This window comes from Brienomyrus brachyistius, chromosome 14 (assembly GCF_023856365.1).
Source record: "Brienomyrus brachyistius isolate T26 chromosome 14, BBRACH_0.4, whole genome shotgun sequence".
NCBI lineage: Eukaryota > Metazoa > Chordata > Actinopteri > Osteoglossiformes > Mormyridae > Brienomyrus > Brienomyrus brachyistius.
The window spans coordinates 4651105-4664802 of NC_064546.1; the positions used below are offsets into that span (position 1 = coordinate 4651105).

General features: G+C 41.9%; 11 non-coding genes across 11 annotated transcripts; all 11 read left to right on the forward strand.

The window, feature by feature from the left end:
* Positions 1-725: 725 nt before the first annotated feature.
* Positions 726-807, forward strand: trnas-cga (transfer RNA serine (anticodon CGA)). The gene has a single exon. It is a non-coding gene; the product is annotated as a tRNA-Ser (tRNA).
* A 999-nt stretch (positions 808-1806) lies between these two features.
* trnas-uga (transfer RNA serine (anticodon UGA)) lies at positions 1807-1888 on the forward strand. The gene has a single exon. It is a non-coding gene; the product is annotated as a tRNA-Ser (tRNA).
* Positions 1889-3157: 1269 nt separating this feature from the next.
* trnas-cga (transfer RNA serine (anticodon CGA)) lies at positions 3158-3239 on the forward strand. The gene has a single exon. It is a non-coding gene; the product is annotated as a tRNA-Ser (tRNA).
* A 999-nt stretch (positions 3240-4238) lies between these two features.
* trnas-uga (transfer RNA serine (anticodon UGA)) lies at positions 4239-4320 on the forward strand. The gene has a single exon. It is a non-coding gene; the product is annotated as a tRNA-Ser (tRNA).
* A 1269-nt stretch (positions 4321-5589) lies between these two features.
* On the forward strand, positions 5590-5671 carry trnas-cga (transfer RNA serine (anticodon CGA)). The gene has a single exon. It is a non-coding gene; the product is annotated as a tRNA-Ser (tRNA).
* Positions 5672-6670: 999 nt separating this feature from the next.
* Positions 6671-6752, forward strand: trnas-uga (transfer RNA serine (anticodon UGA)). The gene has a single exon. It is a non-coding gene; the product is annotated as a tRNA-Ser (tRNA).
* Positions 6753-8021: 1269 nt separating this feature from the next.
* On the forward strand, positions 8022-8103 carry trnas-cga (transfer RNA serine (anticodon CGA)). Its single transcript has one exon. It is a non-coding gene; the product is annotated as a tRNA-Ser (tRNA).
* A 999-nt stretch (positions 8104-9102) lies between these two features.
* Positions 9103-9184, forward strand: trnas-uga (transfer RNA serine (anticodon UGA)). Its single transcript has one exon. It is a non-coding gene; the product is annotated as a tRNA-Ser (tRNA).
* Positions 9185-10453: 1269 nt separating this feature from the next.
* trnas-cga (transfer RNA serine (anticodon CGA)) lies at positions 10454-10535 on the forward strand. The gene has a single exon. It is a non-coding gene; the product is annotated as a tRNA-Ser (tRNA).
* A 999-nt stretch (positions 10536-11534) lies between these two features.
* On the forward strand, positions 11535-11616 carry trnas-uga (transfer RNA serine (anticodon UGA)). Its single transcript has one exon. It is a non-coding gene; the product is annotated as a tRNA-Ser (tRNA).
* Positions 11617-12885: 1269 nt separating this feature from the next.
* On the forward strand, positions 12886-12967 carry trnas-cga (transfer RNA serine (anticodon CGA)). Its single transcript has one exon. It is a non-coding gene; the product is annotated as a tRNA-Ser (tRNA).
* Positions 12968-13698: the final 731 nt, after the last annotated feature.

Here is a 13698-nt window from a genome sequence, read left to right on the forward strand (position 1 = left end):
ACTTCAGTATTGATTTGCTTTGCTAACCAAGAGTAGGCTACAGGTAGTATAGAAGACTCTTGCCAATGTCAGTATGAAAGACTTCATAATGGTGTTTACGATTCCCCTGCTAACCTGTTGTACGCTTCCCAAAAGCATAGTTACTAACAATGTTGCCAACTTACAGAACTGGAAAATTGCAACTGAACAGTTACAACGAGACTATTTGGACACAAGTATTGGGACACCTGGCCATGAAACTTACATGAACATTACAGCAGCTATTGAGTCACCAGAGCATTGGCATCTTTTATGCACTATGCTCCTCAGCAGTCGGCGACCCTGCTCTGTTACTTTACATGGTCTGCCGCTTTGTGGCTGAGTTGCTGGTGTGCCAAAACACTTCCGCTTTGGAATCACACCACTTACAATTGACCGTTGAATATCTAGTAGGGAAAACATTTCATGCACTTGCTTATTACAAAGGTGCCATGCTATGACAGGACCATGCTTGAATTCCCTGAGCTCTTCAGAATGACCCTTTTTTCACAAGGGTTTGTAAACCTGATTGCATGGCTGATGGAAAGATGGACATAGAAGGGCTCTGTTTGCATCTGCACTACATTTGCAGTTTTCTTACCAGGATATAAAAGCAGACAGAAGTAATTCCTAAATCTGTCAGTATGTCATTTACTGAACAAATCACATTGACACTCCATCCAAAAAGAAGGGAGGCATGACAGACAGCTGTGATGGCCGAGTGGTTAAGGCGTTGGACTCGAAATCCAATGGGGATTCCCCACGCAGGTTCAAACCCTGCTCGCAGCGTATGTGTCCATTTTGGGGGCAGTGTTTGGGCTCTATCCCTTAAAATTGAAGGTCACTGGTTGAAATCGCATGCTTGGCAGAATGATTTCTACATTGAGACCATCAACAAACCCTTATTCCCCATTATTCAGGGACTGGCCAACCCTGCTTCTGCCATGAAAATAACTAAAGAAAGCCAGACTTTCCCAGAAAAGTCAGGCTCAGACTAGCACCATCTCTATGCCTTACGTCGTTCCACTAACGCAGTCCAGTTTTAACCAATAAAGGCTCATACAAGACAGACTTACATAGTCTCATTTACTGCGCACACCAAAGATATTTAAGAAGCATAAATGAATGATAGATTGATCAGATGAGTTGGAAAGCGTGTAAAACGAGAGTGGTGTTTTTTTCTGTGGCAGAACAAACACTGCTGATGGAGCTGTATGAAAAATAGAAAGATGTAATTGCTAAAAAAGGCAATACTGTGGCCATAAATACAGCCAGGGAGTTGGCTTGGCAATGAATTGCAGACAGACTAAATGCGTAAGTTACATAAATGTTGCAAGCACTTAGTGCAGTGGCATGGTGGTACGGTGGTTTACGCTGTCGCCTTAAGCCGTGAAAGTTTCTGGACTGATCCCCATAGCCAAGAGGGAGCCTTCTGGGTTGACTTCACGTGTCATTCTTACTGTATAATGCTATTCTGTGTGATTTGATCTCCGTAAAATACTTGTGAAATGTTCTGCACAAATAAGCGTATCTTGTCTTTTCTATTTTATTAATAAACTTTCAAAATATACAGTGATTGAACAAACTATAGAAATATCTACCTGTTCATCTTATTTTAAACCATTCTTTTAAAAGTTTCAGTCATTGCATTGTAGTACGAACTACAGTAGTCCCAACTAACTAACGTGGTTCAAACTACTGTGGTATGACGGTTTTGGGAAACAGTTCACTTCGGATGTTGGTTAGGTTGAACTACCATAGGCAGTGGCAATGACCACCGGACAGACAGCTGTGATGGCCGAGTGGTTAAGGCGTTGGACTTGAAATCCAATGGGGATTCCCCACGCAGGTTCAAACCCTGCTCGCAGCGTGGTTGGGGCCGTGTGTGTCTCTTTTGGGGGTAGTGTCTGGTCCTGCATGTTAGGGCCTTGTCTCTTAAAATTTAAGGTCATTGGTTCAAATCCCACGGATGGCAGAATGATTTCTCCATTGAGTCCATCAGCAAACCCTTAATCCCCAATACTTCAAGAACTGGCCAACGCTGCTTCTGCCAAACAAACAAGTAAATAAGTTCCCTCAGGGTGTAGGACAAAGTGGGTAACTGCCGAGTTCTCTCTGCTATGGATAACAGCTTAGTTTGGAACGAGACATACTCATATGGAAATGAAGTCCTTATTTTAAAATGTATTCTTTCTACTTTGCCACACATCCCTATAATACTTAAACTTAGGTGCAACATTAGCATAGCCATAACTATGTTTTTAGCATTGTTTCAAGAACATTGAAATTCTTTTGAATCTCAGTCAATCCTAGTTTTTTCATGCAATTTTAATCAAGAACTCTAAACAGCAAGCTGTACAGCTGATAAACATGTTGTTTGTAATGAATTTGGACTTCTACTTTGAGTTCTTTTGACTTCAGTATTGATTTGCTTTGCTAACCAAGAGTAGGCTACAGGTAGTATAGAAGACTCTTGCCAATGTCAGTATGAAAGACTTCATAATGGTGTTTACGATTCCCCTGCTAACCTGTTGTACGCTTCCCAAAAACATAGTTACTAACAATGTTGCCAACTTACAGAACTGGAAATTTGCAACTGAACAGTTACAACGAGACTATTTGGACAAAAGTATTGGGACACCTGGCCATGAAACTTACATGAACATTACAGCAGCTATTGAGTCACCAGAGCATTGGCATCTTTTATGCACTATGCTCCTCAGCAGTCGGCGACCCTGCTCTGTTACTTTACATGGTCTGCCGCTTTGTGGCTGAGTTGCTGGTGTGCCAAAACACTTCCGCTTTGGAATCACACCACTTACAATTGACCGTTGAATATCTAGTAGGGAAAACATTTCATGCACTTGCTTATTACAAAGGTGGCATGCTATGACAGGACCATGCTTGAATTCCCTGAGCTCTTCAGAATGACCCTTTTTTCACAAGGGTTTGTAAACCTGATTGCATGGCTGATGGAAAGATGGACATAGAAGGGCTCTGTTTGCATCTGCACTACATTTGCAGTTTTCTTACCAGGATATAAAAGCAGACAGAAGTAATTCCTAAATCTGTCAGTATGTCATTTACTGAACAAATCACATTGACACTCCATGCAAAAAGAAGGGAGGCATGACAGACAGCTGTGATGGCCGAGTGGTTAAGGCGTTGGACTCGAAATCCAATGGGGATTCCCCACGCAGGTTCAAACCCTGCTCGCAGCGTGTGTGTCCATTTTGGGGGCAGTGTTTGGGCTCTATCCCTTAAAATTGAAGGTCACTGGTTGAAATCGCATGCTTGGCAGAATGATTTCTACATTGAGACCATCAACAAACCCTTTTTCCCCATTATTCAGGGACTGGCCAACCCTGCTTCTGCCATGAAAATAACTAAAGAAAGCCAGACTTTCCCAGAAAAGCCAGGCTCAGACTAGCACCATCTGTATGCCTTACGTCGTTCCACTAACGCAGTCCAGTTTTAACCAATAAAGGCTCATACAAGACAGACTTACATAGTCTCGTTTACTGCGCACACCAAAGATATTTAAGAAGCATAAATGAATGATAGATTGATCAGATGAGTTGGAAAGCGTGTAAAACGAGAGTGGTGTTTTTTTCTGTGGCAGAACAAGCACTGCTGATGGAGTTGTATGAAAAATAGAAAGATGTAATTGCTAAAAAAGGCAATACTGTGGCCATAAATACAACCAGGGAGTTGGCTTGGCAATGAATTGCAGACAGACTAAATGCGTAAGTTACATAAATGTTGCAAGCACTTAGTGCAGTGGCATGGTGGTACGGTGGTTTACGCTGTCGCCTTAAGCCGTGAAAGTTTCTGGACTGATCCCCATAGCCAAGAGGTAGCCTTCTGGGTTGACTTCACGTGTCATTCTTACTGTATAATGCTATTCTGTGTGATTTGATCTCCGTAAAATACTTGTGAAATGTTCTGCACAAATAAGCGTATCTTGTCTTTTCTATTTTATTAATAAACTTTCAAAGTATACAGTGATTGAACAAACTATAGAAATATCTACCTGTTCATCTTATTTTAAACCATTCTTTTAAAAGTTTCAGTCATTGCATTGTAGTACGAACTACAGTAGTCCCAACTAACTAACGTGGTTCAAACTACTGTGGTATGACGGTTTTGGGAAACAGTTCACTTCGGATGTTGCTTAGGTTGAACTACCATAGGCAGTGGCAATGACCTCAGGGCAGACAGCTGTGATGGCCGAGTGGTTAAGGCGTTGGACTTGAAATCCAATGGGGATTCCCCACGCAGGTTCAAACCCTGCTCGCAGCGTGGTTGGGGCCGTGTGTGTCTCTTTTGGGGGCAGTGTCTGGTCCTGCATGTTAGGGCCTTGTCTCTTAAAATTGAAGGTCATTGGTTCAAATCCCACGGATGGCAGAATGATTTCTCCATTGAGTCCATCAGCAAACCCTTAATCCCCAATACTTCAAGAACTGGCCAACGCTGCTTCTGCCAAACAAACAAGTAAATAAGTTCCCTCAGGGTGTAGGACAAAGTGGGTTACTGCCGAGTTCTCTCTGCTATGGATAACAGCTTAGTTTGGAACGAGACATACTCAAATGGAAATGAAGTCCTTATTTTAAAATGTATTCTTTCTACTTTGCCACACATCCCTATAATACTTAAACTTAGGTGCAACATTAGCATAGCCATAACTATGTTTTTAGCATTGTTTCAAGAACATTGAAATTCTTTTGCATCTCAGTCAATCCTAGTTTTTTCATGCAATTTTAATCAAGAACTCTAAACAGCAAGCTGTACAGCTGATAAACATGTTGTTTGTAATGAATTTGGACTTCTACTTTGAGTTCTTTTGACTTCAGTATTGATTTGCTTTGCTAACCAAGAGTAGGCTACAGGTAGTATAGAAGACTCTTGCCAATGTCAGTATGAAAGACTTCATAATGGTGTTTACGATTCCCCTGCTAACCTGTTGTACGCTTCCCAAAAACATAGTTACTAACAATGTTGCCAACTTACAGAACTGGAAATTTGCAACTGAACAGTTACAACGAGACTATTTGGACACAAGTATTGGGACACCTGGCCATGAAACTTACATGAACATTACAGCAGCTATTGAGTCACCAGAGCATTGGCATCTTTTATGCACTATGCTCCTCAGCAGTCGGCGACCCTGCTCTGTTACTTTACATGGTCTGCTGCTTTGTGGCTGAGTTGCTGGTGTGCCAAAACACTTCCGCTTTGGAATCACACCACTTACAATTGACCGTTGAATATCTAGTAGGGAAAACATTTCATGCACTTGCTTATTACAAAGGTGGCATGCTATGACAGGACCATGCTTGAATTCCCTGAGCTCTTCAGAATGACCCTTTTTTCACAAGGGTTTGTAAACCTGATTGCATGGCTGATGGAAAGATGGACATAGAAGGGCTCTGTTTGCATCTGCACTACATTTGCAGTTTTCTTACCAGGATATAAAAGCAGACAGAAGTAATTCCTAAATCTGTCAGTATGTCATTTACTGAACAAATCACATTGACACTCCATCCAAAAAGAAGGGAGGCATAACAGACAGCTGTGATGGCCGAGTGGTTAAGGCGTTGGACTCGAAATCCAATGGGGATTCCCCACGCAGGTTCAAACCCTGCTCGCAGCGTGTGTGTCCATTTTGGGGGCAGTGTTTGGGCTCTATCCCTTAAAATTGAAGGTCACTGGTTGAAATCGCATGCTTGGCAGAATGATTTCTACATTGAGACCATCAACAAACCCTTATTCCCCATTATTCAGGGACTGGCCAACCCTGCTTCTGCCATGAAAATAACCAAAGAAAGCCAGACTTTCCCAGAAAAGTCAGGCTCAGACTAGCACCATCTCTATGCCTTACGTCGTTCCACTAACGCAGTCCAGTTTTAACCAATAAAGGCTCATACAAGACAGACTTACATAGTCTCATTTACTGCGCACACCAAAGATATTTAAGAAGCATAAATGAATGATAGATTGATCAGATGAGTTGGAAAGCGTGTAAAACGAGAGTGGTGTTTTTTTCTGTGGCAGAACAAACACTGCTGATGGAGCTGTATGAAAAATAGAAAGATGTAATTGCTAAAAAAGGCAATACTGTGGCCATAAATACAGCCAGGGAGTTGGCTTGGCAATGAATTGCAGACAGACTAAATGCGTAAGTTACATAAATGTTGCAAGCACTTAGTGCAGTGGCATGGTGGTACGGTGGTTTACGCTGTCGCCTTAAGCCGTGAAAGTTTCTGGACTGATCCCCATAGCCAAGAGGGAGCCTTCTGGGTTGACTTCACGTGTCATTCTTACTGTATAATGCTATTCTGTGTGATTTGATCTCCGTAAAATACTTGTGAAATGTTCTGCACAAATAAGCGTATCTTGTCTTTTCTATTTTATTAATAAACTTTCAAAATATACAGTGATTGAACAAACTATAGAAATATCTTCCTGTTCATCTTATTTTAAACCATTCTTTTAAAAGTTTCAGTCATTGCATTGTAGTACGAACTACAGTAGTCCCAACTAACTAACGTGGTTCAAACTACTGTGGTATGACGGTTTTGGGAAACAGTTCACTTCGGATGTTGGTTAGGTTGAACTACCATAGGCAGTGGCAATGACCACCGGACAGACAGCTGTGATGGCCGAGTGGTTAAGGCGTTGGACTTGAAATCCAATGGGGATTCCCCACGCAGGTTCAAACCCTGCTCGCAGCGTGGTTGGGGCCGTGTGTGTCTCTTTTGGGGGCAGTGTCTGGTCCTGCATGTTAGGGCCTTGTCTCTTAAAATTGAAGGTCATTGGTTCAAATCCCACGGATGGCAGAATGATTTCTCCATTGAGTCCATCAGCAAACCCTTAATCCCCAATACTTCAAGAACTGGCGAACGCTGCTTCTGCCAAACAAACAAGTAAATAAGTTCCCTCAGGGTGTAGGACAAAGTGGGTTACTGCCGAGTTCTCTCTGCTATGGATAACAGCTTAGTTTGGAACGAGACATACTCAAATGGAAATGAAGTCCTTATTTTAAAATGTATTCTTTCTACTTTGCCACACATCCCTATAATACTTAAACTTAGGTGCAACATTAGCATAGCCATAACTATGTTTTTAGCATTGTTTCAAGAACATTGAAATTCTTTTGCATCTCAGTCAATCCTAGTTTTTTCATGCAATTTTAATCAAGAACTCTAAACAGCAAGCTGTACAGCTGATAAACATGTTGTTTGTAATGAATTTGGACTTCTACTTTGAGTTCTTTTGACTTCAGTATTGATTTGCTTTGCTAACCAAGAGTAGGCTACAGGTAGTATAGAAGACTCTTGCCAATGTCAGTATGAAAGACTTCATAATGGTGTTTACGATTCCCCTGCTAACCTGTTGTACGCTTCCCAAAAACATAGTTACTAACAATGTTGCCAACTTACAGAACTGGAAATTTGCAACTGAACAGTTACAACGAGACTATTTGGACACAAGTATTGGGACACCTGGCCATGAAACTTACATGAACATTACAGCAGCTATTGAGTCACCAGAGCATTGGCATCTTTTATGCACTATGCTCCTCAGCAGTCGGCGACCCTGCTCTGTTACTTTACATGGTCTGCCGCTTTGTGGCTGAGTTGCTGGTGTGCCAAAACACTTCCGCTTTGGAATCACACCACTTACAATTGACCGTTGAATATCTAGTAGGGAAAACATTTCATGCACTTGCTTATTACAAAGGTGGCATGCTATGACAGGACCATGCTTGAATTCCCTGAGCTCTTCAGAATGACCCTTTTTTCACAAGGGTTTGTAAACCTGATTGCATGGCTGATGGAAAGATGGACATAGAAGGGCTCTGTTTGCATCTGCACTACATTTGCAGTTTTCTTACCAGGATATAAAAGCAGACAGAAGTAATTCCTAAATCTGTCAGTATGTCATTTACTGAACAAATCACATTGACACTCCATGCAAAAAGAAGGGAGGCATGACAGACAGCTGTGATGGCCGAGTGGTTAAGGCGTTGGACTCGAAATCCAATGGGGATTCCCCACGCAGGTTCAAACCCTGCTCGCAGCGTGTGTGTCCATTTTGGGGGCAGTGTTTGGGCTCTATCCCTTAAAATTGAAGGTCACTGGTTGAAATCGCATGCTTGGCAGAATGATTTCTACATTGAGACCATCAACAAACCCTTTTTCCCCATTATTCAGGGACTGGCCAACCCTGCTTCTGCCATGAAAATAACTAAAGAAAGCCAGACTTTCCCAGAAAAGCCAGGCTCAGACTAGCACCATCTGTATGCCTTACGTCGTTCCACTAACGCAGTCCAGTTTTAACCAATAAAGGCTCATACAAGACAGACTTACATAGTCTCGTTTACTGCGCACACCAAAGATATTTAAGAAGCATAAATGAATGATAGATTGATCAGATGAGTTGGAAAGCGTGTAAAACGAGAGTGGTGTTTTTTTCTGTGGCAGAACAAGCACTGCTGATGGAGTTGTATGAAAAATAGAAAGATGTAATTGCTAAAAAAGGCAATACTGTGGCCATAAATACAACCAGGGAGTTGGCTTGGCAATGAATTGCAGACAGACTAAATGCGTAAGTTACATAAATGTTGCAAGCACTTAGTGCAGTGGCATGGTGGTACGGTGGTTTACGCTGTCGCCTTAAGCCGTGAAAGTTTCTGGACTGATCCCCATAGCCAAGAGGTAGCCTTCTGGGTTGACTTCACGTGTCATTCTTACTGTATAATGCTATTCTGTGTGATTTGATCTCCGTAAAATACTTGTGAAATGTTCTGCACAAATAAGCGTATCTTGTCTTTTCTATTTTATTAATAAACTTTCAAAGTATACAGTGATTGAACAAACTATAGAAATATCTACCTGTTCATCTTATTTTAAACCATTCTTTTAAAAGTTTCAGTCATTGCATTGTAGTACGAACTACAGTAGTCCCAACTAACTAACGTGGTTCAAACTACTGTGGTATGACGGTTTTGGGAAACAGTTCACTTCGGATGTTGCTTAGGTTGAACTACCATAGGCAGTGGCAATGACCTCAGGGCAGACAGCTGTGATGGCCGAGTGGTTAAGGCGTTGGACTTGAAATCCAATGGGGATTCCCCACGCAGGTTCAAACCCTGCTCGCAGCGTGGTTGGGGCCGTGTGTGTCTCTTTTGGGGGCAGTGTCTGGTCCTGCATGTTAGGGCCTTGTCTCTTAAAATTGAAGGTCATTGGTTCAAATCCCACGGATGGCAGAATGATTTCTCCATTGAGTCCATCAGCAAACCCTTAATCCCCAATACTTCAAGAACTGGCCAACGCTGCTTCTGCCAAACAAACAAGTAAATAAGTTCCCTCAGGGTGTAGGACAAAGTGGGTTACTGCCGAGTTCTCTCTGCTATGGATAACAGCTTAGTTTGGAACGAGACATACTCAAATGGAAATGAAGTCCTTATTTTAAAATGTATTCTTTCTACTTTGCCACACATCCCTATAATACTTAAACTTAGGTGCAACATTAGCATAGCCATAACTATGTTTTTAGCATTGTTTCAAGAACATTGAAATTCTTTTGCATCTCAGTCAATCCTAGTTTTTTCATGCAATTTTAATCAAGAACTCTAAACAGCAAGCTGTACAGCTGATAAACATGTTGTTTGTAATGAATTTGGACTTCTACTTTGAGTTCTTTTGACTTCAGTATTGATTTGCTTTGCTAACCAAGAGTAGGCTACAGGTAGTATAGAAGACTCTTGCCAATGTCAGTATGAAAGACTTCATAATGGTGTTTACGATTCCCCTGCTAACCTGTTGTACGCTTCCCAAAAACATAGTTACTAACAATGTTGCCAACTTACAGAACTGGAAATTTGCAACTGAACAGTTACAACGAGACTATTTGGACACAAGTATTGGGACACCTGGCCATGAAACTTACATGAACATTACAGCAGCTATTGAGTCACCAGAGCATTGGCATCTTTTATGCACTATGCTCCTCAGCAGTCGGCGACCCTGCTCTGTTACTTTACATGGTCTGCTGCTTTGTGGCTGAGTTGCTGGTGTGCCAAAACACTTCCGCTTTGGAATCACACCACTTACAATTGACCGTTGAATATCTAGTAGGGAAAACATTTCATGCACTTGCTTATTACAAAGGTGGCATGCTATGACAGGACCATGCTTGAATTCCCTGAGCTCTTCAGAATGACCCTTTTTTCACAAGGGTTTGTAAACCTGATTGCATGGCTGATGGAAAGATGGACATAGAAGGGCTCTGTTTGCATCTGCACTACATTTGCAGTTTTCTTACCAGGATATAAAAGCAGACAGAAGTAATTCCTAAATCTGTCAGTATGTCATTTACTGAACAAATCACATTGACACTCCATCCAAAAAGAAGGGAGGCATAACAGACAGCTGTGATGGCCGAGTGGTTAAGGCGTTGGACTCGAAATCCAATGGGGATTCCCCACGCAGGTTCAAACCCTGCTCGCAGCGTGTGTGTCCATTTTGGGGGCAGTGTTTGGGCTCTATCCCTTAAAATTGAAGGTCACTGGTTGAAATCGCATGCTTGGCAGAATGATTTCTACATTGAGACCATCAACAAACCCTTATTCCCCATTATTCAGGGACTGGCCAACCCTGCTTCTGCCATGAAAATAACCAAAGAAAGCCAGACTTTCCCAGAAAAGTCAGGCTCAGACTAGCACCATCTCTATGCCTTACGTCGTTCCACTAACGCAGTCCAGTTTTAACCAATAAAGGCTCATACAAGACAGACTTACATAGTCTCATTTACTGCGCACACCAAAGATATTTAAGAAGCATAAATGAATGATAGATTGATCAGATGAGTTGGAAAGCGTGTAAAACGAGAGTGGTGTTTTTTTCTGTGGCAGAACAAACACTGCTGATGGAGCTGTATGAAAAATAGAAAGATGTAATTGCTAAAAAAGGCAATACTGTGGCCATAAATACAGCCAGGGAGTTGGCTTGGCAATGAATTGCAGACAGACTAAATGCGTAAGTTACATAAATGTTGCAAGCACTTAGTGCAGTGGCATGGTGGTACGGTGGTTTACGCTGTCGCCTTAAGCCGTGAAAGTTTCTGGACTGATCCCCATAGCCAAGAGGGAGCCTTCTGGGTTGACTTCACGTGTCATTCTTACTGTATAATGCTATTCTGTGTGATTTGATCTCCGTAAAATACTTGTGAAATGTTCTGCACAAATAAGCGTATCTTGTCTTTTCTATTTTATTAATAAACTTTCAAAATATACAGTGATTGAACAAACTATAGAAATATCTTCCTGTTCATCTTATTTTAAACCATTCTTTTAAAAGTTTCAGTCATTGCATTGTAGTACGAACTACAGTAGTCCCAACTAACTAACGTGGTTCAAACTACTGTGGTATGACGGTTTTGGGAAACAGTTCACTTCGGATGTTGGTTAGGTTGAACTACCATAGGCAGTGGCAATGACCACCGGACAGACAGCTGTGATGGCCGAGTGGTTAAGGCGTTGGACTTGAAATCCAATGGGGATTCCCCACGCAGGTTCAAACCCTGCTCGCAGCGTGGTTGGGGCCGTGTGTGTCTCTTTTGGGGGCAGTGTCTGGTCCTGCATGTTAGGGCCTTGTCTCTTAAAATTGAAGGTCATTGGTTCAAATCCCACGGATGGCAGAATGATTTCTCCATTGAGTCCATCAGCAAACCCTTAATCCCCAATACTTCAAGAACTGGCGAACGCTGCTTCTGCCAAACAAACAAGTAAATAAGTTCCCTCAGGGTGTAGGACAAAGTGGGTTACTGCCGAGTTCTCTCTGCTATGGATAACAGCTTAGTTTGGAACGAGACATACTCAAATGGAAATGAAGTCCTTATTTTAAAATGTATTCTTTCTACTTTGCCACACATCCCTATAATACTTAAACTTAGGTGCAACATTAGCATAGCCATAACTATGTTTTTAGCATTGTTTCAAGAACATTGAAATTCTTTTGCATCTCAGTCAATCCTAGTTTTTTCATGCAATTTTAATCAAGAACTCTAAACAGCAAGCTGTACAGCTGATAAACATGTTGTTTGTAATGAATTTGGACTTCTACTTTGAGTTCTTTTGACTTCAGTATTGATTTGCTTTGCTAACCAAGAGTAGGCTACAGGTAGTATAGAAGACTCTTGCCAATGTCAGTATGAAAGACTTCATAATGGTGTTTACGATTCCCCTGCTAACCTGTTGTACGCTTCCCAAAAACATAGTTACTAACAATGTTGCCAACTTACAGAACTGGAAATTTGCAACTGAACAGTTACAACGAGACTATTTGGACACAAGTATTGGGACACCTGGCCATGAAACTTACATGAACATTACAGCAGCTATTGAGTCACCAGAGCATTGGCATCTTTTATGCACTATGCTCCTCAGCAGTCGGCGACCCTGCTCTGTTACTTTACATGGTCTGCCGCTTTGTGGCTGAGTTGCTGGTGTGCCAAAACACTTCCGCTTTGGAATCACACCACTTACAATTGACCGTTGAATATCTAGTAGGGAAAACATTTCATGCACTTGCTTATTACAAAGGTGGCATGCTATGACAGGACCATGCTTGAATTCCCTGAGCTCTTCAGAATGACCCTTTTTTCACAAGGGTTTGTAAACCTGATTGCATGGCTGATGGAAAGATGGACATAGAAGGGCTCTGTTTGCATCTGCACTACATTTGCAGTTTTCTTACCAGGATATAAAAGCAGACAGAAGTAATTCCTAAATCTGTCAGTATGTCATTTACTGAACAAATCACATTGACACTCCATCCAAAAAGAAGGGAGGCATGACAGACAGCTGTGATGGCCGAGTGGTTAAGGCGTTGGACTCGAAATCCAATGGGGATTCCCCACGCAGGTTCAAACCCTGCTCGCAGCGTGTGTGTCCATTTTGGGGGCAGTGTTTGGGCTCTATCCCTTAAAATTGAAGGTCACTGGTTGAAATCGCATGCTTGGCAGAATGATTTCTACATTGAGACCATCAACAAACCCTTATTCCCCATTATTCAGGGACTGGCCAACCCTGCTTCTGCCATGAAAATAACTAAAGAAAGCCAGACTTTCCCAGAAAAGTCAGGCTCAGACTAGCACCATCTGTATGCCTTACGTCGTTCCACTAACGCAGTCCAGTTTTAACCAATAAAGGCTCATACAAGACAAACTTACATAGTCTCGTTTACTGCGCACACCAAAGATATTTAAGAAGCATAAATGAATGATAGATTGATCAGATGAGTTGGAAAGCGTGTAAAACGAGAGTGGTGTTTTTTTCTGTGGCAGAACAAGCACTGCTGATGGAGTTGTATGAAAAATAGAAAGATGTAATTGCTAAAAAAGGCAATACTGTGGCCATAAATACAGCCAGGGAGTTGGCTTGGCAATGAATTGCAGACAGACTAAATGCGTAAGTTACATAAATGTTGCAAGCACTTAGTGCAGTGGCATGGTGGTACGGTGGTTTACGCTGTCGCCTTAAGCCGTGAAAGTTTCTGGACTGATCCCCATAGCCAAGAGGGAGCCTTCTGGGTTGACTTCACGTGTCATTCTTACTGTATAATGCTATTCTGTGTGATTTGATCTCCGTAAAATACTTGTGAAATGTTCTGCACA